At 47.0% G+C, this 22,431-nt stretch overlaps 1 protein-coding gene across 1 annotated transcript in view; it reads left to right on the forward strand.

Moving 5' to 3' along the window:
- Positions 1-22,431, forward strand: part of LOC139162876 (zinc finger protein 721-like) — a 360,849-nt gene that overhangs the window by 273,984 nt on the left and 64,434 nt on the right. The window lies entirely within an intron of this gene.

Here is a 22,431-nt window from a genome sequence, read left to right on the forward strand (position 1 = left end):
TTATATGTTACAACATCTTGCCTTTGTTCTATACTAGTATTCTCTATTGCGTGTCTGGGCACCACCCATATAGGTACAGTGGTACCTTATGATACGAACCCCTCGTCTTACGAACATTTCGTGATACGAACCCGGGGTTCATGATTTGTTTGCCTTGTCTTAAGTACCATTTTCACCATACGAACCCGAGCCGGGGGCGTGGGCTCTCCTACTGCGCATGCGCTGTACCTTGTGCTCTCTTACTGCAGCAGGGATTTCCCTGCCTTGTGACTGTCATTTCCGGAATTTCCTCCCTGCCTCCCTCCTATTCCTCCTCCTCCTCCTGTATTCCGCCTCCCTCCCAGCCTTCGGGCAGCATTCCCCTTCCTCCGCTGCCATCGGCACCCAGCTCCTCCTTGTCTTCTCACTTCTTTACAAGTTGACAGTCGGCCGGCGGCACAGAGGCTGGGGGCGGCGAGGGTGTGTGGAAGAGGCACCTAAGGCAGAACTTTCAGCTTCTGGGTGGATGGGAGGAGTTAAGTGGCTGGGCTGGCAAAATCTCCGTGCTGCTTAGTTTCCCCCAAAGCTGAAAGAAACGCTGATAAATAAAAGGCAGAACTTGCAGCTTCTGGGTGGATGGGAGGAGTTAAGTGGCTGGGCTGGCAAAATCTCTGTGCTGCTTAGTTTCCCCCAAAGCTGAAAGAAACGCTGATAAATAAAAGGCAGAACTTGCAGCTTCTGGGTGGATGGGAGGAGTTAAGTGGCTGGGCTGGCAAAATCTCTGTGCTGCTTAGTTTCCCCCAAAGCTGAAAGAAACGCTGATAAATAAAAGGCAGAACTTGCAGCTTCTGGGTGGATGGGAGGAGTTTAGTGGCTGGGCTGGCAAAATCTCCGTGCTGCTTAGTTTCCCCCAAAGCTGAAAGAAACGCTGATAAATAAAAGGCAGAACTTGCAGCTTCTGGGTGGATGGGAGGAGCTAAGCGGCCGGAGGAATCAATGTAAAACGCCGCTGGGCTGTAGCTCCTCCCATCCACCGAAAGTTCTGCCTTTTGTTTGCAATCCTCCACGCGTTTCTTTCAGCTTCGGGCTGCTTGCTCTCCCGGAAAGACCCCAGCCCACACCTTCGGGAGCTTCCCAGCCGGGTCCCTTCCACAGGGCAGTGGCCACGACTCCCCCCAGTTCTCCCGCTGACCCTTTCCACACACGCACACCATCCCCAGCTTTCGCGCCGCCGGCTGTCATCTTCTAAAGAAGCAAGAAGAGGAGGAGGAGCTGGGCGCCGGTGGTGGCGGAGGAAGGCGAATGTGGCCCGAAGGCTGGGAGGGAGGCGGAATACAGGAAGAGGAGGAGGAGGGAGGCCAGGAGGGAGAGGGGAAAGGAGGGAGGGAGAAGAGAGAGAGAAAGGTTTCTGCCTGAACTTACAGATAGGGGTGGCGGCGCAGCGCGAATCTGGCAAGGGCTTCCCCAACCTTTCCCCAACCGCTACCGGACTCCCGCAAGATGATCCTAGAACCCCAGTGGGGCCTCCCAGACACAAAAAACCAGAGAAGACGCACGTACAAACCGCCCGTGCGTTTCCCTCCCTTCCCTTCCAGTCATTGCAAGCCGGACAGTAACTGTTGACTTTTCGGTTAATCCACCCATGAGGGTCCCTCCGGGCAGCCTGCGCTGTCTCCCCCCCTCCACCCCCCTCTGAACAAAATCCGAATGCCAGCGGTAATGAGGCAAAAGGGGTGAATTTGGGGCTTGCACGCATTAATAGCTTTTCCATTGATTCCTATGGGAAACAATGTTTCGTCTTACGAACTTTTCACCTTACGAACCTCCTTCTGGCACCAATTAAGTTCGGAAGACGAGGTATTACTGTACTTTATAATCCATTATCCCTTGATATTTTCTCCAGACACGCAACAGAGCATTCCTTAGCACATGGCTCTTAAAAGTCCTGTCCACCTTTTGATTATAAACCAAATATACATGCCAGCCATATAACAATTCATACCCTTCTATATTCAATATCATTTCATTAGTTAAATTTACCCAGTCACTTATAGCTACCAAAACTGTTGCATCATAATACAATTTCAAATTAGGCAATTTTAGGCCACCTCTTTCTCTCATATCCTGCATTATTTTCATTTTTATTCTGGGTTTTTTCCCTTGCCATACATATTTATTAATTCCTCTCTGCCATTCCAACAATTTTGACTCATTTTTAAGTATTGGAATCATTTGAAACAAAAACAAAAATTTGGGTAAAACATTCATTTTGATTACCGCTATCCTCCCCAACAATGATAATTGCAATTTTTTCCATTTATCCATCTCTATCTGTATCTTGGACCATAAAGTTTCATAGTTATACTTATATAATTTTCCATTGTCTACTGAAATATAAACCCCCAGGTATTTTACTTTCTTCACAATCTCACACCCAGTTGCCTTTACCAAACCTTCTTTTTGATTCCCTGTCATATTTATTGTTATCATCTTGGTTTTCCCCACATTAATTTTGAAACCAGATACTTTTCCATACTCCTTGATAATTTCCATTAATACCTTAGTAGATTGTAGAGGCTGTGTTAATGTTACCACCACATCATCTGCAAATGCACGCACTCTATAATCATGGTGTTTAACTTTAACCCCCCTTATTTCCTCTACGTATTTTATTTAACAACATTTCCAAAGTTAATATAAACAATAACGGTGATAATGGGCAACCCTGCCTTGTACCTTTACCAATTTGAAAAGAATCTGTTAAATTCCCATTAATTATTATCCGTGCAGTTTGTTCTTTATATATTGCTTTAATAGACTGAGTAAAATATTCTTTGTAGCATCAGCAAAAACAAAAAAAGAGGAATTGCGGTTTACGTACAGGAATGGTTAAATCCTAAATAATCCTATTCTGATGAGGAAGGTAGGATCCTAAGTATTGAAATTTTGATAGATTATAAAAAAACAATTTTAATAGTAGTTTATGCCCCAAACATAAACCAAAAATAATTTTACATAAAAGTTTCTGATCAGATTAGAAGAAATGATACAACAAAAGTTAGAATTGAAACCGGAAAATTTTTACTTGGCATTTTGGAAATATCAGTGAAGAAAGAACATTACTATCTAATTCAACACATAATAACAGCAAAAATTACACAATATTGGAAAGAGGAAATAATGCCAACCGAAAGAAGCTTGATTAAAAAGATCCTTGACTTTGCAGAAGCAGACAAGATGACAATGGAGCTTAAGGACCAAGAAGATATGAAGTATGGAAAGAATTTTTTAGAAGACTGACGGCAGAAAAGGACCTCATGGTCCATCTAGTCTGCCCTTATACTATTTCCTGTACAGTATTTTATTTTACAATGGATATATGTTTATCCCAGGCATGTTTAAATTCGGTTACTGTGGATTTACCAACCATGTCTGCTGGAAGTTTGTTCCAAGGATCTACTACTCTTTCAGTAAAATAATATTTTCTCATGTTGCCTTTGATCTTTCCCCCAACTAACTTCAGATTGTGTCCCCTTGTTCTTGTGTTCACTTTCCTATTAAAAACACTTCCCTCCTCAACCCTATTTAACCCTTTAACATATTTAAATGTTTCGATCATGTCCCCCCTTTTCCTTCTGTCTTCCAGACTATGCAGATTGAGTTCATTAAGTCTTTCCTGATACCTTTTATACTTAAGACCTTCCACCATTCTTACTTGGCATTTTGGAAAAATCAATGAAGAAAGAAAAATTTTTACTTGGCATTTTGGAAAAATCAATGAAGAAAGAACATTACTATCTAATTCAACACATAATAACAGCAAAAATTACACAATATTGGAAAGAGGAAATAATGCCAACCGAAAGAAGCTTGATTAAAAAGATCCTTGACTTTGCAGAAGTAGACAAGATGACAATGGAGCTTAAGGACCAAGAAGATATGAAGTATGGAAAGAATTTTATGAACGGCTTGAACAAAAGAGAGGGTGGGGAGCTGAATAAGTTTGAAAGGGTTTTTAAAATATTAGATTTATTTACTTATTTAAGAATATTGTAATAAATGATTATATGTGAGGGTAGATAGGAGAAAGGATTGAAGAATACAAATTACTTAAAATCTGGTTATACTTATGTCCGAATTATTTCCGCTGGTGATAGTCACTGTATGATGAAACTGATGGGTTTAAATTAAGCTGTCAATGAGACGAGTGGGGTGAGGTGTATGTACTGTCTGTTTTTGTTTTCTTTATGGTTTTCTCTTTCAATTACCTTTTCTTTTTGCCTGTTTTGATGATGTAAAGATGCAATGATTGAGAAAATGTCCTTTTAAATGTATATATTTGAAATTAAAAAAAAATTTTTTAAAAAAGGATCCACACAGAGGGAAATTTGTATAAATGCCTGGTGTGTGGAAAGACCTTTGCTCAGAGCGGTGCACTTCCCATACATGAAACTGCTGGGTGAGATCATCCAAGGACATAGGGTGCGGTATCATCAGTTATACATCTCCACCCCATGTCCAGTCAGCGAAGCAGTGGAAGGGACGTGCCGGTGCCTGGAGGCTGTTGGGGTCTGGATGGGTGTCAACAAGCTCCAACTCAACCCTGACAAGACGGAGTGGCTGTGGGTTTTGCCTCCCAAGGACAATTCCATCTGTCCGTCCATTACCATCGGAGGGGAATTATTGACCCCCTCAGAGGGTTCGCAACTTGGGTTTCCTCGATCCACAGCTAACATTGGAACATCATCTTTCGGCTGTGGCGAGGGAGGTGTTTGCCCAGGTTCGCCTGGTGCACCAGTTGCGGCCCTATTTCATTGCTCACAGGCGCTCATGCCCTCATCAGTTTGAGGTTCGCCCACATTTCTCCAACACTCCATGGCCTGCACTGGCTGCCAATCAGTTTCCGGTCACAATTCAAAGTGTTGCTAATGGCCTTTAAAGCCCTACATGGCATTGGACCAGAATACCTCCAGAACCGCCTTCTACCGCACAAATCCCAGCGGCCGATAAGGTCCCACAGAATTGGCCTTTTCCGGGTCTCGTTGACTAAACAATCTGGATCTTCATTTTAGTGACCTCAGAAAGATGAAAGGCTGAATCCACTGCTAAAAGTCATCAATAGGAGTTGAAGGTGTTTTCAATAAAACGTCAAATTGAATCTTTTCCATTTCCACTTATTTAGAAATTCTCCATCCATTCTCTTGCTCACATATTTTTTTCTCATCCAGAATTTGCATTTCTTGTTGAAACACTCACAACTTTCACTTTGTAAAACCGCTGCATTTTTTTCAGCTAATCCACAAGGATTTTTAATGTTCCCAGATGCAACTGGGTTTATTATGAAAAACAAAACAAAACCCAAACTATAAATGTTCCTTCTCTAGGGGGCAACCAGTCTAGATCCCAGCTTTAATTTACAAAGAAGAAATGGAATGTTTTTCAGCATTGTATAGAATTAACACTGAAGAATTAAGACTGAAGTGGACTTCGTTGTTGCTATTAATTCTGTGGACATTAATTTTTATGGACATTATTGACCTTGTCTTGAGTTCTAATTTTACTGATAGGCTCCTCAAACATGGGACTGTTATTGACTGATATCACCATTCTAACCATCATAGGAAATAGTCAAGAGTTGACTGATTTATTCCATCTTATTTATCTTACTTTAATGCATAGTTTAGTTTAGTTTATTTAGATTTGTATGCCGCCCTTCTCCGAAGACTCGGGGCGGCTAACAACAATAAAAAGCAATGTAACAAATCTAATATTAAAAAGCCACCTGTTTACTGGATCCATGTCCCTCCTCGTTGGTTTCGGCCAGCAGGGAGGTGACACGGAGCTGGGCCTAGGAGATTACCAACGCTTCCTTGGGGAGGGGAGTCTTTCCAACACTCTATAAAGAAGCACTTGTGCGCCCCCTCCTCAAGAATCCTTCCCTGGACCCAGCCGTACTTAATAACTATCATCCAGTCTCCAACCTTCCCTTTATGGGGAAGGTTGTTGAGAAGGTGGCGGCACTCCAGCTCCAACGGTCCTTGGAAGAAGCCAATTATCTAGGTCCCCGGCAGTCTGGTTTCAGGCCCGGTTACAGCACGGAAACTGCTTTGGTCGCGTTGATGGATGATCTCTGGCGGGCCCGGGACAGGGGTTTATCCTCTGTCCTGGTGCTCCTTGACCTCTCAGCGGCTTTCGATACCATCGACCATGGTATCCTTCTGCACCGGCTGGAGGGGTTGGGGGTGGGAGGCACTGTTCTCCAGTGGTTCTCCTCCTACCTCTCTGGCCGGTCGCAGTCGGTGTTAGTGGGGGGTCAGAGGTCGGCTCCGAGGTCTCCCTTGTGGGGTGCCTCAGGGGTCGGTCCTCTCCCCCCTGCTATTTAATATCTACATGAAACCGCTGGGTGAGATCATCCAAGGACATGGGGTGAGGTATCATCAATATGCTGATGATACCCAGCTTTACATCTCCACCCCATGTCCAGTCAATGAAGCGGTGGAAGTGATGTGCCAGTGCCTGAAGGCTGTTGGGGCCTGGATGGGTGCCAACAGACTCATACTCAACCCGGATAAGACGTAGTGGCTGTGGGTTTTGCCTCCCAAGGACAATCCCATCTGTCCGTCCATTACCCTGGGGGGGGAACTAATGACCCCCTCAGAGAGGGTCCACAACTTGGGCGTCCTCTTCGATCCACAGCTTACATTAGAGAACCATCTTTCAGCTGTGGCGAGGGGGGCGTTTGCCCAGGTTCGCCTGGTGCACCAGTTGCGGCCCTATCTGGACCGGGACTCATTGCTCAGTCACTCATGCCCTCATCACCTCGAGGTTCGACTACTGTAATGCTCTCTACATGGGGCTACCTATGAAAAGTGTTCGGAAACTCCAGATCGTGCAGAATGCAGCTGCGAGAGCAATCATGGGCTTAGCTAGGTATGCCCATATTTCACCATCACTCTGCAGTCTGCATTGGCTGCCGATCAATTTCCAGTCACAATTCAAAGTGTTGGTTATGACCTTTAAAGCCCTTCATGGCACTGGACCAGAATATCTCCAGGACCGCCTCCTGCAGCATGAATCCCAGCGACCGATTAGGTCCCACAGAGTGGGCCTTCTCCGGGTCCCGTCAGCTAAACAATGTCGGTTGGCGGGCCCCAGGGGAAGAGCCTTCTCTGTGGCGGCACCGGCCCTCTGGAACCAACTCCCCCCAGAGATTAGAACTGCCCCTACTCTTCCTGCCTTCCGTAAACTCCTTAAAACCCACCTTTGCCGTCAGGCATGGGGGGATTGAATCCCCCGGGCTTGTTCAATTTTATACATGGTATGCTTGTGTGCGTTTCTGTTAGTATGTTTATTTATTTATTTATTAGTTGGACTTGTATGCCGCCCCTCTCCGAAGACTCGGGGCGGCTCACAACAAGTAAAAAAACAGTCACAACAATCCAATTAATTAAAATATTTAACGATTTAAGAAAAACTCCATGTAATAGCAAACACACACACAAGCATACCGTGTATAAATTAACGTGCCCAGGGGAGATGTTTAGTTTCCCCATGCCTGACGGCAAAGGTGGGTCTTAAGCAGTATGGGATTCTTTTAAATCTTTAAATATTTTAAAGTTATTTGAATTATTTATGATTTGTTATGTCTTGTTGTGAGCCGCCCCGAGTCTTCGGAGAGGGGCGGCATACAAATCTAAATGATAAATAAATAAATCATACCAACGAGCATACCATGTATAAATTCTATAAGCCTAGGGGGAAGGGAGAAAAAATTTTCAATTCCCCCCATGCCTGACGACAGAGGTGGGTTTTAAGGAGCTTGGGAAAGGCAAGGAGGGTGGGGGCAACTCTGATATCTGGGGGGAGCTGGTTCCAGAGGGCTGGGACCGCCACAGAGAAGGCTCTTCTTCTGGGTCCTGCCAAATGACATTGTTTAGTCGACGGGACCCAGAGAAGGCCAACTCTGTGGGACCTAACCAGTCGGTGGGATTCGTGCGGCAGAAGGCGGTCCTGGAGATATTCTGGTTTGGTGCCATGAAGGGCTTTATAGGTCATAACCAACACTTGTTGCCTTTTTGATATTTGATATTGATATTTTAAATGAGATTTATATTATTTTAAATGGTAGGGGGGACAGGTTGTACATGACTGTATGAGAAACTGGAGGAGTCGGGGGCAGAAGCTGGAACCTCCCCTGCTGGACGTGGATGATAGGGGGCTGAGTGAATCAGGTATGGCTGGTTGTTGGGTCTTGGCAGACAAGTGGGAGGTCCGTGGAGTGGGAGAAGGGAGCTCTCGGGGGCATGAGGGCCAGTCAGGGTGAGGAGAGACAGGTATGTATGTATGTATGTATGTATGTATGTATTTATTTATTTATTTATTTATTTGTATGCCGCCCGTCTCCGCAGACTCGGGGCGGCTAACAACAGTAATAAAACAGCATATAATAATAATCCAATACTAAAAACAGTTAAAAACCCATTATTATAAAAACCAGACATACATACAGACATACCATGCGTAAAATTGTAAAGGCCTAGGGGAAAGAGTATCTCAATTCCCACATGCCTGGCGGCAGAGGTGGGGTTTAAGCAGCTTACAAAAGGCAAGGAGGGTGGGGGCAATTCTAATCTCTGGGGGGAGTTGGTTCCAGAGGCCCGGGGCCGCCACAGAGAAGGCTTTTCCCCTGGGTCCCCCCACGCAACATTGTATAGTTGACGGGACCCAGAGAAGACCCACTCTGTGGGACCTAACTGGTCGCTGGGATTCGTGCAGCAGAAGGCGGTCCCTGAGATAGTCTGGTCCGGTGCCATGAAGGGCTTTATAGGTCATAACCAACACTTTGAATTGTGACCGGAAACTGATTGGCAACCAATGCAGACTGCGGAGTGTTGGTGTAACATGGGCATATTTGGGAAAGCCCTTGATAGCTCTCGCAGCTGCATTCTGCACGATCTGAAGTTTCCGAACACTTTTCAAAGGTAGCCCCATGTAGAGAGCATTACAGTAGTCGAGACTCGAGGTGATGAGGGCATGAGTGACTGTGAGCAGTGAGTCCCGGTCCAGATAGGGCCACAACTGGTGCACCAGGCGAACCTGGGCAAAAACGCCCCCCCTCGCCAAAGCTGAAAGATGTTTCTCTAATGAGAGCAGAACCGGGGGGGGCACTCTCAGGGAACTAAGACTTGATACCTCACAGCAATTCCTTGTCCTGGCCTGTCAGTCTCTAGCTGTATAGCTGGTGACAGGGAATGTCAGGACCCTGATCTCAGGCTGCTGCTGCTGCTGCTGAACACCAGGTCCATAATCAACAAGGGCCCTCTGGTCTGGGACATTCGCATGGAGGATGTGGCTGACCTGCTATGCATAACTGAGATCTGGCTGGGGCCCAAGGGGCTGTGTTCCCCTCTCTGAGATGTGCCCACATGGGTTTTAGGTGCTGCACCAGCTGCAACACCAGGGAAGAGGTGGAGCAATGACAAGCAGTGGACGACCATCAGTCCTAGTAGGATCCCTGCACCCAAGATTGCTGGGTGTGAGTCTCTCGAAGTTGGATCTGGGAGTTCAAGTGGGCTTGCTGTTAACATCCCTGCTTCCCAGCTAGGCCACGTGGAAAAATGTGTTGCATTGCCTGCATGAGATTTGGCCTTCTGCGCATGTAAATAGCCAATGCTCGCGCGAGGACAAGTATCGCCACTCAAAGAATCCCCGCTTGTGTTACACAATGTATAAAATGGTAAACTCTACTACTCAAAGTCACTCATGCCCTTATCACCTCGAGGCTCGACTACTGTAATGCTCTCTACATGGGGCGACCTTTGAAAAGTGTTCGGAAACTTCAGATCGTGCAGAATGCAGCTGCGAGAGCAATCATGGGCTTTCCTAAATATGCCCATGTTACTCCAACACTCCGCAGTCTGCATTGGTTGACGATCAGTTTCCGGTCACAATTCAAAGTGTTGGTTATGACCTATAAAGCCCTTTATGGCACTGGACCAGATTACCTCAGGGACCGCCTTCTGCCGCACGAATCCCAGCGACCAGTTAGGTCCCACAGAGTGGGTCTTCTCCGGGTCCTGTCAACCAAACAATGTCGCTTGGCGGGACCCAGAGGAAGAGCCTTCTTTGTGGCGGCCCTGATCCTCTGGAACCAACTCCCCCCAGAGATTAGAATTGCCCCCACCCTCCCTGCCTTTCGTAAACTGCTTAAAACCCACCTCTGCCGCCAGGCATGGGGGAACTGAGATACACTCTCCCCCTAGGCCTTACAATTTTATGCATGGTATGTTTGTACGTATGATTGGTTTTTTATATAATGGGTTTTTAACTGTTTTTTAATATTGGATTTTGTTATTTACTGTTTACTGCTGTTGTTAGCCGCTCCGAGTCTGCGGAGAGGGGCGGCATACAAATCCAAATAATAAATAAATAACAATAAAGTACTGAGCACGCACGGGTTGCCTGCGACGACATTGGGACAGGTGGCCGAAGCCATCCGCTACATTCATTAGCAGTTTGCACAAACCGGGCCGAACTGGGAGCAACCCACCACTGATGCCTTCACTATTCTCCAGTTGGGTTGGAGTTCATAAAGGCAGGAGCTTTTTCTGGCCTCTAGCCAGTCGGTCAGTCAGGGACACAGATGGGGTCATGGTTATTATAAAACCCAATAATTATAAACTTGCAAAGGTAATAACCCTATTTGGAAGTCCAATTAGACCCACTAAATGGACTAATGAAAAGAAGTTGGTAATTGAAGTAAAACATATATTGCCAGCTTTTTAATATTAGATTTGTGCCAGTATAGAAACATAGAAACATAGAAGTCTGATGGCAGAAAAAGACCTCATGGTCCATCTAGTCTGCCCTTATACTATTTTCTGTATTTTATCTTAGGATGGATATATGTTTATCCCAGGCATGTTTAAATTCAGTTACTGTGGATTTATCTACCACGTCTGCTGGAAGTTTGTTCCAAGGATCTACTACTCTTTCAGTAAAATAATATTTTCTCATGTTGCTTTTGATCTTTCCCCCAACTAACTTCAGATTGTGTCCCCTTGTTCTTGTGTTCACTTTCCTATTAAAAACACTTCCCTCCTGAACCTTATTTAACCCTTTAACATATTTAAATGTTTCGATCATGTCCCCCCTTTTGATCGAAACATTTAAATATATTAAAGGGTTTTAAAGGGTATAATATTGTTTTTATCGTTGTTGTGAGCCGCCCCGAGTCTTCGGAGAGGGGGTGGTATACAAATCGAATAAACTATTATTATTATTAATTATTATTGTACAGAGCTCTGGGGATTTTTCTAACATCAGGGACTACATTCCCCATCATGCAATCTCTTAAAGAGACAGCTCTTAATCCCAGCTAAAATATCCCTCTAGTCAGCAGAACTTCTTTGCTTTTGCAAATTATGATGTCAGCATCTGTTTCTAGAAGGACAGTTCTATCTAAAGGACAAGAGCAAAGTCATCTTGTTTCTTTGGAACGTTTCGAATGTTAAAATATCCAATTTAATAGCTGGAGAAGGCTGAGTGAGGACGGGCTCCTGCCTGGTGAGATCTGCTCCCTGATTGGTTGCTGAGGGTGGAAAAGGATGTTTCCCCTTTTCCCCGCCTTTTTTTCCTGGGTGCTTTTTGCGATTTACCTCAGGATAATCTTGGCTGTATTCTGTGAACGTTTTTTAAAAAAAACCCCAAATATGACGGGCTACAAGAATGGTGGAAGGTCTTAAGCATAAAACGTATCAGGAAAGACTCAATGAACTCAATCTGTCTAGTGTGGTGGACAGAAGGAAAAGGGGGGACATGATCGAAACATTTAAATACGTTAAAGGATTAAATCCACAGTAACTGAATTTAAACATGCCTGGGAGTTTAAAGGTTTATTTCAAATCAAGGCAGAGATTTTCCTCCCCATTCCCCGAAAAGCACCTAAGGCCCTTCCCGGCCCTTCTCTTCCCCCTCTTCGCCCCCACCAGCAGAACCACGGATGGTGCTTCAAAGAGAGAGGACGTGGATTCTCCCAGCCCCAGAGGAGGAATCTGCGGGACCTCAATGGGGAAGCCGAGCGGAGGGAAGAGGGGGAGGGGGTCCCGAGGGGAGGAAGGGCCCAAGCGCCCTAGAAACGCCTCAGGAGAAAGACCGGAACCTCCTTCCAGGCATTGGGGCCCCTAGAAAAGGGGAGGGAGGAAGAAGCACAGAGGCCGAAGCCTTTGCCGGGCAGGGAGCCTCCGAAAGGGGCCTTTCCGCCCCGCCCCCTCCCTTCCCTCACCCCTGCCTTCCTCTTTCCCGCCTTTTCTCCCATCCGGGCACTTTGTCTCGAATCCACCAGAGGGCGCCCTCTGCCAAGGGAAGGGAACTCCAGGCGCTTCCCCATTGCAGGGCGGGGCTTTGCAGAGGAGGCAGAGACGGAAGTGACATCACTGAACGTTGCCGCTCTGGACGCTACACTCGCTCTCCTTAACGGCTGGTGCTCGAAGGAGACAGAGAGTCCGGTGGGAGGACATCCAGGCCTGCGCCAGGTGAGGGGAGGAGGCTCCCTGCAAAAGAAAGGGGGAAAGGGGGCTGGACCTTGCGGAGACCCAGCAAGAGAGGAGAAGGCGGGATTCGTACCAGGCTCCCCCAGGGCCCGATCCTGTCTCCGGAGGGGGAGAGAAGCGGGGCGGCCTCTGCAGCTGCCTCCTTCCCGACCCTGCTCGGGGGACCTGGACCCTGCGCTGGGATGAGCCTCTTGGGGCTCCGGGCAGGTTGGGTGAAGGTCGCTCAGGGGCTGAATTCCACCTTCTCATTCTGGGCCTTTGTTTTTCCTTCCACCTCAGAGACAGAAACCGGAAGCCATTTGGGGTCTTTGCAAGGCCCCATTTTCTCCTGGGGGAAGAAAAAAAGAGCGGGATCACCTGGAGGGATCCGTCCTGTGTTCCCAGAAATGGTCCCGTGAAGGAAAAGGCGTCTGGAGACCCACAAGAGTCCTTGGACCCCTTTGGAGTTGCTCTGCAGGACAGAGGAAGGATGGAGACCCCACCTGTTGCAAAAGGGGGAAGCGGAAAAGGCCCTGCAGCCCCTCAGCGTGGGAAAGGGGGGAAGCTCTGGACAAGACTCGGGCAGAAGATCCTGGAGGAAGAACTCATCCTCCCTTCGGAAGTTCTGGCCTGGAACTCCATCCAATACCTGGAGATTGAGGGTCCCCGAGGACTTTGCAGCCGACTCCATGACTTGTACAAGCGATGCCTGAGGCCAGAGAAGCACACCAAAGCCCAGATGCTGGACCTGGTGGTTCTGGAGCATCTCCTGTCCCTTCTGCCCCCAGAGATGGAGGGCTGGGTGCGGGAGTGTGGAGCAGAAACCAGCTCCCAAGTGTTGGCCCTGGTGGAAGGCCTCCTCCTGAGCCAGGTGGAGGAGCAGAAGGAGCAGGTCCAGTTGCAGGTGAGACACTTTTGGGAGCTCAGAAGGGAATAGAGAACATATTTAAATATTTCAGCCCCCCTTTCCAAACCTCTCTGGCATTCATCACATATGGCAATTCTCCAATTCTTGTAGGACATTGTTCCTCAACCTCACGGATGGAAATTGGGGACTTTGAGGTTGTGTTGTGTCCTGTGACATATATTAATTCTGCTTCTTTTTCCCTTCCTCCTATTTGAAGTGCTGCACTGTGGAGATCAGAGATCTCGAGGGAAATCAGAATCCATCAAATCCCCCTCAGAGGTCAATTCCCTGGAGGATCCCTTGGGAAGATCAAAGTCAGGACAGCACAGAAGGTAATGAAGATTGTCCATCTGTCTCACCTTTGTTCTCTCTTCTCTTTTATAGAATATCTCCTTTTTTGTTAATTATTATTATTATTATTTTATTATTTATTAGATTTGTATTCCGCCCCTCTCCGTAGACTCCGTAGAATTATGCATTTTGAAATTATTCCTTACAGAGAAACAAAGAATGAAGCTTTCTGGTTTTTATGACGGAGATCAAACAGCGGTTCAACCTCCAAATCAAGTAAGAAAGGGAAAAGTTTTGTCTTGTCTGGAAATTGGAGTTCCCCTTCCATCCTCTTGTCTAAATGAATGATGAAGATGAACAGATTTTTATTTATTCATTTATTTATTCAACTTCTATGCTGCCCAGTCCTGAAGGATTTTTGCAAATTCTCTTGTTCTGTTCTTTTTTCCGTGTGCAGGAGAGTCCTGTGTCCTTCAAGGAGGTGGCTGTGTCTTTCTCTGAGGAGGAATGGTCTCTGCTGGATCCTGACCAGAAAGCGCTGCATTCGGAAGTCATGCTGGAAAACTGTAGGAACGTGGTCTCTCTGGGTAAGAGTTTTCTAATCGCCAATCAGAGAGTTCAAGAAGACAGATTATAGTAATTTTTTTAAATTATAAAACCACTATTATGAGGTATCGTCAGGAAAGGTTCTGGCCTTCTCATGGTCCAAAGAAAGAGTCAATGTCTCTTTGCTTATATTATTATTATTATTATTATTATTATTATTATTATTATTTATTAAATTTGTATGCCGCCCCTATCCGTAGACTCGGGGCGGCTCACAGCAGTAATAGAAAACAATGTACAATACAAATCTAATATTTAATATTTAAAAACTAAAAAGCCATAATTTAAAAAAGCCTGGGGAAGATACCTCAGTTCCCCCATGCCTGACGGCAGAGGTGGGTTTTAAGAAATTTACGAAAGGCAAGGAGCGTGGGGCACCGTTCCCCGTAAGCTGCGCCCGTGAGTAGGCGCGCACTCCCAAATACCCCCGCGCGCGCCCTTTTCCACGGGCGCGCACTCCCCATCCCGCTGCCAGCCGACTGGGGGGGCGCGGGGAGGTGCAGCAGTAGGAGGAAAGGAAGCCGCGTCCGCCCCTGCCTCCCCACAGTACCTCCGGCCAAACGCGCCCCTGGCTTCTCGGCCCTGCCTCCCACCTGCCCTCTCCGCCGCCGCCTCCTGCCTTGGGGCGCGACTTCTCTCTCTTTCTCTCTCCCCCTCTTGCGGCGGTGGCGGCTGCGGCTTCTTCTTGGGATGAAAGCGCTGCCAGCCAGGGGGCTGCAAGAGAGGGCTTTCTCCGCAAGCTTCGGGAATGCCCGCCCCACCCCTCTCGCAGCCCCTTCGCTGGGAGCGCTTTCGTCTCAGACTTCCAGCAATGGGGCTGCAGTAGAGGCAGGGCAGGCGTTCCTGAAGCGCTCGGAGAAAGCGCTCTCGCAGCCCCCTCGCCGTCGGTGCCTCTGTTCCGGAGCTCCGCCTCACAGCTGATCACTCTGCCGCCGCCCACGGCTACATCCCAATGCCGCGGCTGAGAGAGAGAGAAAGGGGGGGGAGAGATAGCAAGAGAGAGAAGAGGAAGAAAGCAATAGAGAGAGAGAGAAAGAAAACAAGAGAGAAAGAGAGAGAGATGAAAGGGGAAAGAGAGAGATAGCAAGAGAGAGAAGAGAAAGAAAGCAATAGAAAGAGAAAGAAAACAAGAGAGAAAGAGAGAGAGATGAAAGGGGGGAGAGAGATAGCAAGAGAGAGAAGAGGAAGAAAGCAATAGAGAGAAGGAAAGAAAGAGTGAGAGAGAAAAAGAGTGAGAGAGAAAGAAAGAAAGAGTGAGAGAGAAAGAAAGAGAGAGCAAGAGGGGGAGAGAGAAATGACTCTTGATTTAAAGCATATGGTAAAAAGCACCCAAATAATAACAGAGAAAAAAACCCCAGCCGTTTGTGTGTGTGTGTGTGTGTGATTGAACTCTTTGAACTATTTCCAATAGCTCACCTGTTATTGGAAATGGTTCAAGAGTTCACACACACACACACACACACACACACAAGGGGGGAGGAGACAGGGATGGAAAAAGAGAAGATAATAATAGTAATAGATTTTGGTTTTATTTTATTATTAATTTCTTTTAATAAAAAAAGAAGGGAATTTTTTTCTTATTTATTTATTTTTCTATGCCGCCCAGTCCCAAAGGGACTGTTGCTCAGACACTATACTTTTCCACCCACACCGAAAAAAAATTAGAGGGAACATTGGCGTGGGGGCAATCCTAAACTTTCGGGGAGCTGGTTCCAGAGGGTCAGGGCCGTGACAGAGAAGGCTCTTCCCCTGGGTCCTGGCAGATGACATTGTTTAGTCGACGGGACCCGGAGAAGGCCCACTCTGTGGGACCTAACCAGCCGCTGGGATTCGTGCGGCAGAAGGCAGTCACAGATATCCTGGCCCGGTGCCATGAAGGGCTTTATAGGTCATAACCAACACTTTGAATTGTGACCGGAAACTGATCGGCAACCAATGCAGACTGTGAAGTGTTGGTGTGACATGGGCATATTTTGGGAAGCCCATGACTGCTCTCGCAGCTGCATTCTCCACGATCTGAAGTTTCCGAACACTTTTCAAAGGTAGCCCCATGTAGAGAGCGTTACAGTAGTCGAGGTGATGAGGGCATGAGTGACTGTGAGCAGTGACTCCCGGTCCAGAAAGGGCCGCGCCTGCTGCACCAGGCGAAACTGGGCAAACGCCCCCCTCGCCACAGCTGAAAGATGTTTCTCTAATGTGAGTTGTGTGGATCGAGGAGGACACCCAAGTTGCGGACCCTCTCCGAGGGGGTCAGTAATTCCCTCCCCCCCCCCCAGGGTTATGGATGGACAGATGGATTTATCCTTGGGAGGCAAAACCCACAGCCACTCCGTCTTATCAGGGTTGAGTTTGAGTCTGTTGACACCCATCCAGGCCCCAACAGCCTCCAGGCACTGGCACATCACTTCCGCTGCTTTCTCTGCCTTTCCTTATATGTTCTTTTCAATTTCTATTTGGACTTACCTGTGGGGGCTGAAAAGATCAAGGTGTGCTTTTATGTATCCTTTGGAGGTCATGTGAGAGGAGTGTGTGGTCATTTGTCCTCTCAAACATCCACAATTGTGTGAGAAAAGAACTTTCACAACCAAACTGTGTCAGGATTCCAAATAGCATCCAAAACTAAATCAGAATCTAAGGCAAAGTATTCCTCAAAGTTCCGATTTATTAACAGAGCCATGTTAGCACATCTGTGAGAAACCCGAATCTATAGCTACGAGGGTTTGTCCACCCAGTTTAAAGTTCATTCCCTTGTCCCTACACTGACACGTTCATTACGTCGACCAGTCATCTTTTGCCAACATGTGCGTTACTTATATCAACTTCCAGGCAGGTGGCGAACGAAGGATGACCTTGAGAATCTAAAAGGAATTTGTTGTGGCTACATCTCTATGCAACAGCCCCTCCCAAGTTCCCACACCAAGAATACATTCTAAAGCATAAAGTGTGGGAGGGCAAAGTCTCCAATCAAAGATGCCTTCAGCCTGACAGCCCATGGAAGAGAATTCTCCCAATCCAATTCAGGAGCAAAGGTTTTGGGACCAGCCCTCCCTCAACCTGATGAAGTGGACAAGGCCATTGGAGCTGTGAGTTCCGCCACCTGTTTACTGAATCCGTGTCCCTCTTGGCTGGTTTCGGCCAGTCGAGGGGTGACACGGAGCTGGGTCCAGGAGATTGTCAACGCCTCCTTGGGGAGGGGGTCCTTTCCGCCCCTTTATAAGGAGGCACTTGTGCGCCCCCTCCTCAAGAAGGCTTCCCTGGACCCAGCCGTGCTTAATAACTACCGTCCAGTCTCCAACCTTCCCTTCATGGGGAAGGTTGTTGAGAAGGTGGTGGCACTCCAACTCCAGCGGTCCTTGGAAGAAGCCGATTATCTAGGTCCTCAACAGTCTGGATTCAGGCCTGGTTACAGCACGGAAACTGCTTTGGTCGCGTTGATGGATGATCTCTGGCGGGCCCGGGACAGGGGCTTGTCCTCTGTCCTGGTGCTCCTTGACCTCAAACTCAACCCAGACAAGACGGAGTGGCTGTGGGTTTTGCCTCCCAAGGACAATTCTGTCTGTCCGTCCATTACCCTGGGGGGGGGGAATTATTGACCCCCTCAGAGAGGGTCCGCAACTTGGGCGTCCTCCTCGATCCACAGCTCACATTAGAGAAACACCTTTCAGCTGTGGCGAGGGGGGCGTTTGCCCAGGTTCGCCTGGTGCGCCATTTGCGGCCCTATTTGGACCGGGAGTCATTGCTCACAGTCACTCATGCCCTCATCACCTCGAGGCTCGACTACTGTAACGCTCTCTACATGGGGCTACCTTTGAAAAGTGTTCGGAAACTCCAGATCGTGCAGAATGCAGCTGCGAGAGCAATCATGGGCTTCTCTAAGTATGCCCATATCACTCCAACACTCCGCAGTCTGCATTGGCTGCCGATCAGTTTCCGGTCACAATTCAAAATGTTGGTTATGACCTACAAAGCCCTTCATGGCACCGGACCAGAATATCTTCGGGACCGCCTCCTGCCGCACGAATCCCAGCGACCGGTTAGGTCCCACAGAGTCGGCCTTCTCCGGGTCCCGTCAACCAAACAATGCCGTCTGGCGGGACCCAGGGGAAGAGCCTTCTCTGTGGGGGCCCCGACCCTCTGGAACCAGCTCCCCCCTGAGATTAGGATTGCCTCCACCCTCCCTGCCTTTCGTAAACTCCTTAAGACCCACCACTGCCGTCAGGCATGGGGGAACTAAACATCTCCCCCTTGCCCATGTTGTTTTGCCATTGATTGATTGACTGTGTGTATGTTTTTATATACATTGGGATTGTTTTATGAATTTATTAATTTTAAACTGTAATTAGATTGGTGGGCATTGGATTTGTTATTATGTACTGTTTTTATTATTGTTGTGAGCCGCCCCGAGTTTGCGGAGATGGGCGGCATATAAATCCAGTAAATCTAATCTAATCTAATCAAGTACTTGAGATCCAGTCCCGAAATAAGAGTGTTGCAGCATCACGCTCCTCATTCATACTTACCTATGACATAAAGAGCTGATAGAAACGTTAGTGAAGATTGGACTTAATCCCTGGATAGTTTAGTGGATTTGCAGCTGGCTGAAGCGTAGATATCAGAGAGTTATTGGTAATGGCGAGTATTCTGAGCAGAGACAGGTTACAAGCGGTGTGCCACAAGGGTCTGTTCTGGGTCCTATTCTTTTTAATATGTTTGTGAGTGACATAGGGGAAGGTTTGGTAGGGAAGGTTTGCCTATTTGCCGATGACTCTAAAGTGTGCAATAGGGTTGATATTCCTGGAGGCGTCTGTAATATGGCAAATGATTTATCTAGTATTTCCGTACTAGATAAGTGGTCAAAGCAATGGAAACTGCAGTTTAATGTTTCCAAATGTAAAATAATGCACTTGGGGAAGAGGAATCCTCAATCTGAGTATTGTATTGGAAGTTCTGTGCTAGGAAAAACTTCAAAGGAAAAGGATTTAGGGGTAGTGATTTCTGACAGTCTCAAAATGGGTGAGCAGTGCAATCAGGCGGTAGGAAAAGCAATTAGGATGCTTGGCTGCATAGCTAGAGGTATAACAAGCAGGAAGAGGGAGATTGTGATCCCGCTGTATAGAGTGCTGGTGAGACCACATTTGGAGACAAGTATAGAGTGCTGGTGAGAACACATTTGTAGTTCTGGAGACCTCAGCTACAAAAAGATATTGAGAAGATTGAACGGGTCTAAAGGTGGGCTATAAAAATGGTGGAAGGTCTTAAGGATAAAACTATATCAGGAAAGACTTAATGAACTCAATCTGTATAGTCTGGAGGACAGAAGGGAAAGGGGGGACATGATCGAAACGTTTAAATATGTTAAAGGGTTAAATAAGGTTCAGGAGAGAAGTGTTTTTAATAGGAAAGTGAACCCAACAACAAGGGGACACAATCTGAAGTTAGTTGGGGGAAAGATCAGAAGCAACATGAGAAAATATTATTTGACTGAAAGAGTAGTAGATCCTTGGAACAAACTTCCAGCAGACGTGGTTGGTAAATCCACAGTAACTGAATTGAAACATGCCTGGGATAAACATATATCCATCCTAAGAAATAGTAGAAGGGCAGAACAGATGGACCAAGAGGTCTTTTTCTGCCGTCAATCTTCTATGTTTCTATGACAGCAGAGGTGCTGCAACGTTCACCCTATATATTCTTCCATCCCCTTCCGCAGGGGCTTACAATGTTTTTCAGAATATAAGACACACTTTTCTCCACAAAGAAAGTGGGTGGGAAAGTTGGTGGTTCTTACAGAGCGATTACAGACCTGTTTTTGGCCTCCAAAACCCTTCATAGGTCCTGCTTTTGCCCAAAGTGCTGCAGTCTGAGATCACACAAGATTAATACCCTGTGTCCTGGCGCTGTCTTGTGTCATCTCGCACTGAAGTGAAGGCATGCAGCCCTCCTTCAGTGGGCCGACCTCTAGGGAGGCACAGCATGCCATGATTGCCACATCAGAATAAAGTGATAGAGAAAGTTTTCTCGATGAGACGACCTCTGTTAAATCAAGATCTCTCCTTTTATTGTATTTCACTTTTCCTGACATGTGGTACAGAATAACCAATTCGCGAACGCCACATACATTAAGCCATCCCCCTACTACCATTCACTCTTGCACCATATAAGGCTTCCCTTGTGGCTTCCCTATAGGTAATTAACGGAAGCTCCATTCTTTGCCTTTTCCTGGATTGTGTGTTTACTGGTGATTAGCAAAGGAATGAGAGTAAGGCATATATTTCCTTATATGGAAGTTAGCTATAGGTTTTCTTCATGCTGTATATCAAGTCAATTATTTCCCAACATGGTCATGGATTCTGCAGCTTGCTTACTCAGCCTGGACTTTGCTTCCTTTCAATAGAGCAGGGGTCCCCAACCACCGGGCCGCGGACCAGTACCGGGCCGCGGGGCATGTTGCACCGGTCCGTGGAGTCAGCAGCTGCCGGCCCTCATGCCGCCACCCCCTCCCTCCAGCGCTTCGCCTCCCGCCGGGCAAGAGGCCTCGGGAGGCAGGTTCTGCCGGCCACAGGACGATGGATGGGACAGAGGGGCGGGAAGGACCGAGAGGCTCAAGCCTCTTTTGGCTTCTGCCGCGGGGCGCTTTTGCGTTTTTGGCTGGGGGGAGGCAGGAGGGCCAGCCTGACCCCCTCTCTCCAGCGCTTAGCTCCCGCTGGGCAAGAGGGCTTGGGAGGCAGGTTCTGCCGGCCACAGGACGATGGCGGGAAAGAGGGGCGGGGAGGACCAGCACCCCCATGCTTAATCCCGCCCCCAACCACGCCCCTTTCCGCCCCCACTGGGCCATAGAAAAATTGTCTTGCTGAAACTGGTCCCTGGTGGAAAAAACGTTGGGGACCACTGCAATAGAGGAAGAATTAAGGTTTTATACAGCACCCATTAGGCTTAAAACATCACTCTCCAGTAATATTTTATTCCTAAATTTCAGTGCCTATAAACCTATGATTACAACACTGAAGTCCTTACAAAATAATACTATAGAGGGATATAGCATTGCTTCCAGCTGTATGGATTCAGCTCCAGTGATCTTAGAAGCTGATCTCTTAGAAGAACTTGAACGATTAAAGATAAATAAGGCAATGGGTCCAGATGGCATCCACCCCAGAGTTCTTAAAGAACTCAGATCTGTCATTGCTACCCCCCTGACTGATTTGTTTAACCAATCCCTGTTAACAGGAGATGTTCCTGAGGATTGGAGAATGGCCAGTGTTGTGCCTATCCACAAGAAGGGCAGTAGAGAAGAAGCTGGTAACTACAGGCCAGTTAGCTTGACATCAGTTCTAGTTAAAATGATGGACACTCTACTCAAACAGAGGATAAATCAGCACCTAAAAAACAATAACTTATTGGACCCAAATCAGCATGGCTTTACAGAAGGCAAATCATGTCAGACTAATCTCATTGATTTCTTTGACTATGTCACAAAGGTGTTGGATGAAGTTGGTGCCGTGGATATTGCCTATCTGGACTTCAGCAAAGCCTTTTATACGGTTCCACATAAAGAGCTGATAGATAAATTAGTGAAGATTGGACTTAATCCCTGGATAGTTCAGTGGATTTCAAGCTGGCTGAAGCGTAGACATCAGAGAGTCATTGTTAATGGCGAGTATTCTGACCAGAGAGAGGTTACAAGCTGTGTGCCACAAGGGTCTGTTCTGGGTCCTATTCTTTTTAATATGTTTGTGAGTGACATAGGGGAAGGTTTGGTAGGGAAGGTTTGCCTATTTGCCGATGACTCTAAAGTGTGCAATAGGGTTGATATTCCTGGAGGCGTCTGTAATATGGCAAATGATTTCGCTTTACTAGATAAATGGTCAAAGCAATGGAAACTGCAGTTTAATGTTTCCAAATTTAAAATAATGCACTTGGGGAAAAGGAATCCTCAATCTGAGTATTGCATTGGCAGTTCTGTGTTAGCAAAAACGTCAGAAGAGAAGGATTTAGGGGTAGTGATTTCTGACAGTCTCAAAATGGGTGAGCAGTGTGGTCGGGCAGTAGGAAAAGCAAGTAGGATGCTTGGCTGCATAGCTAGAGGTATAACAAGCAGGAAGAGGGAGATTGTGATCCCCT

Source organism: Erythrolamprus reginae, chromosome 2, assembly GCF_031021105.1.
Source record: "Erythrolamprus reginae isolate rEryReg1 chromosome 2, rEryReg1.hap1, whole genome shotgun sequence".
NCBI lineage: Eukaryota > Metazoa > Chordata > Lepidosauria > Squamata > Dipsadidae > Erythrolamprus > Erythrolamprus reginae.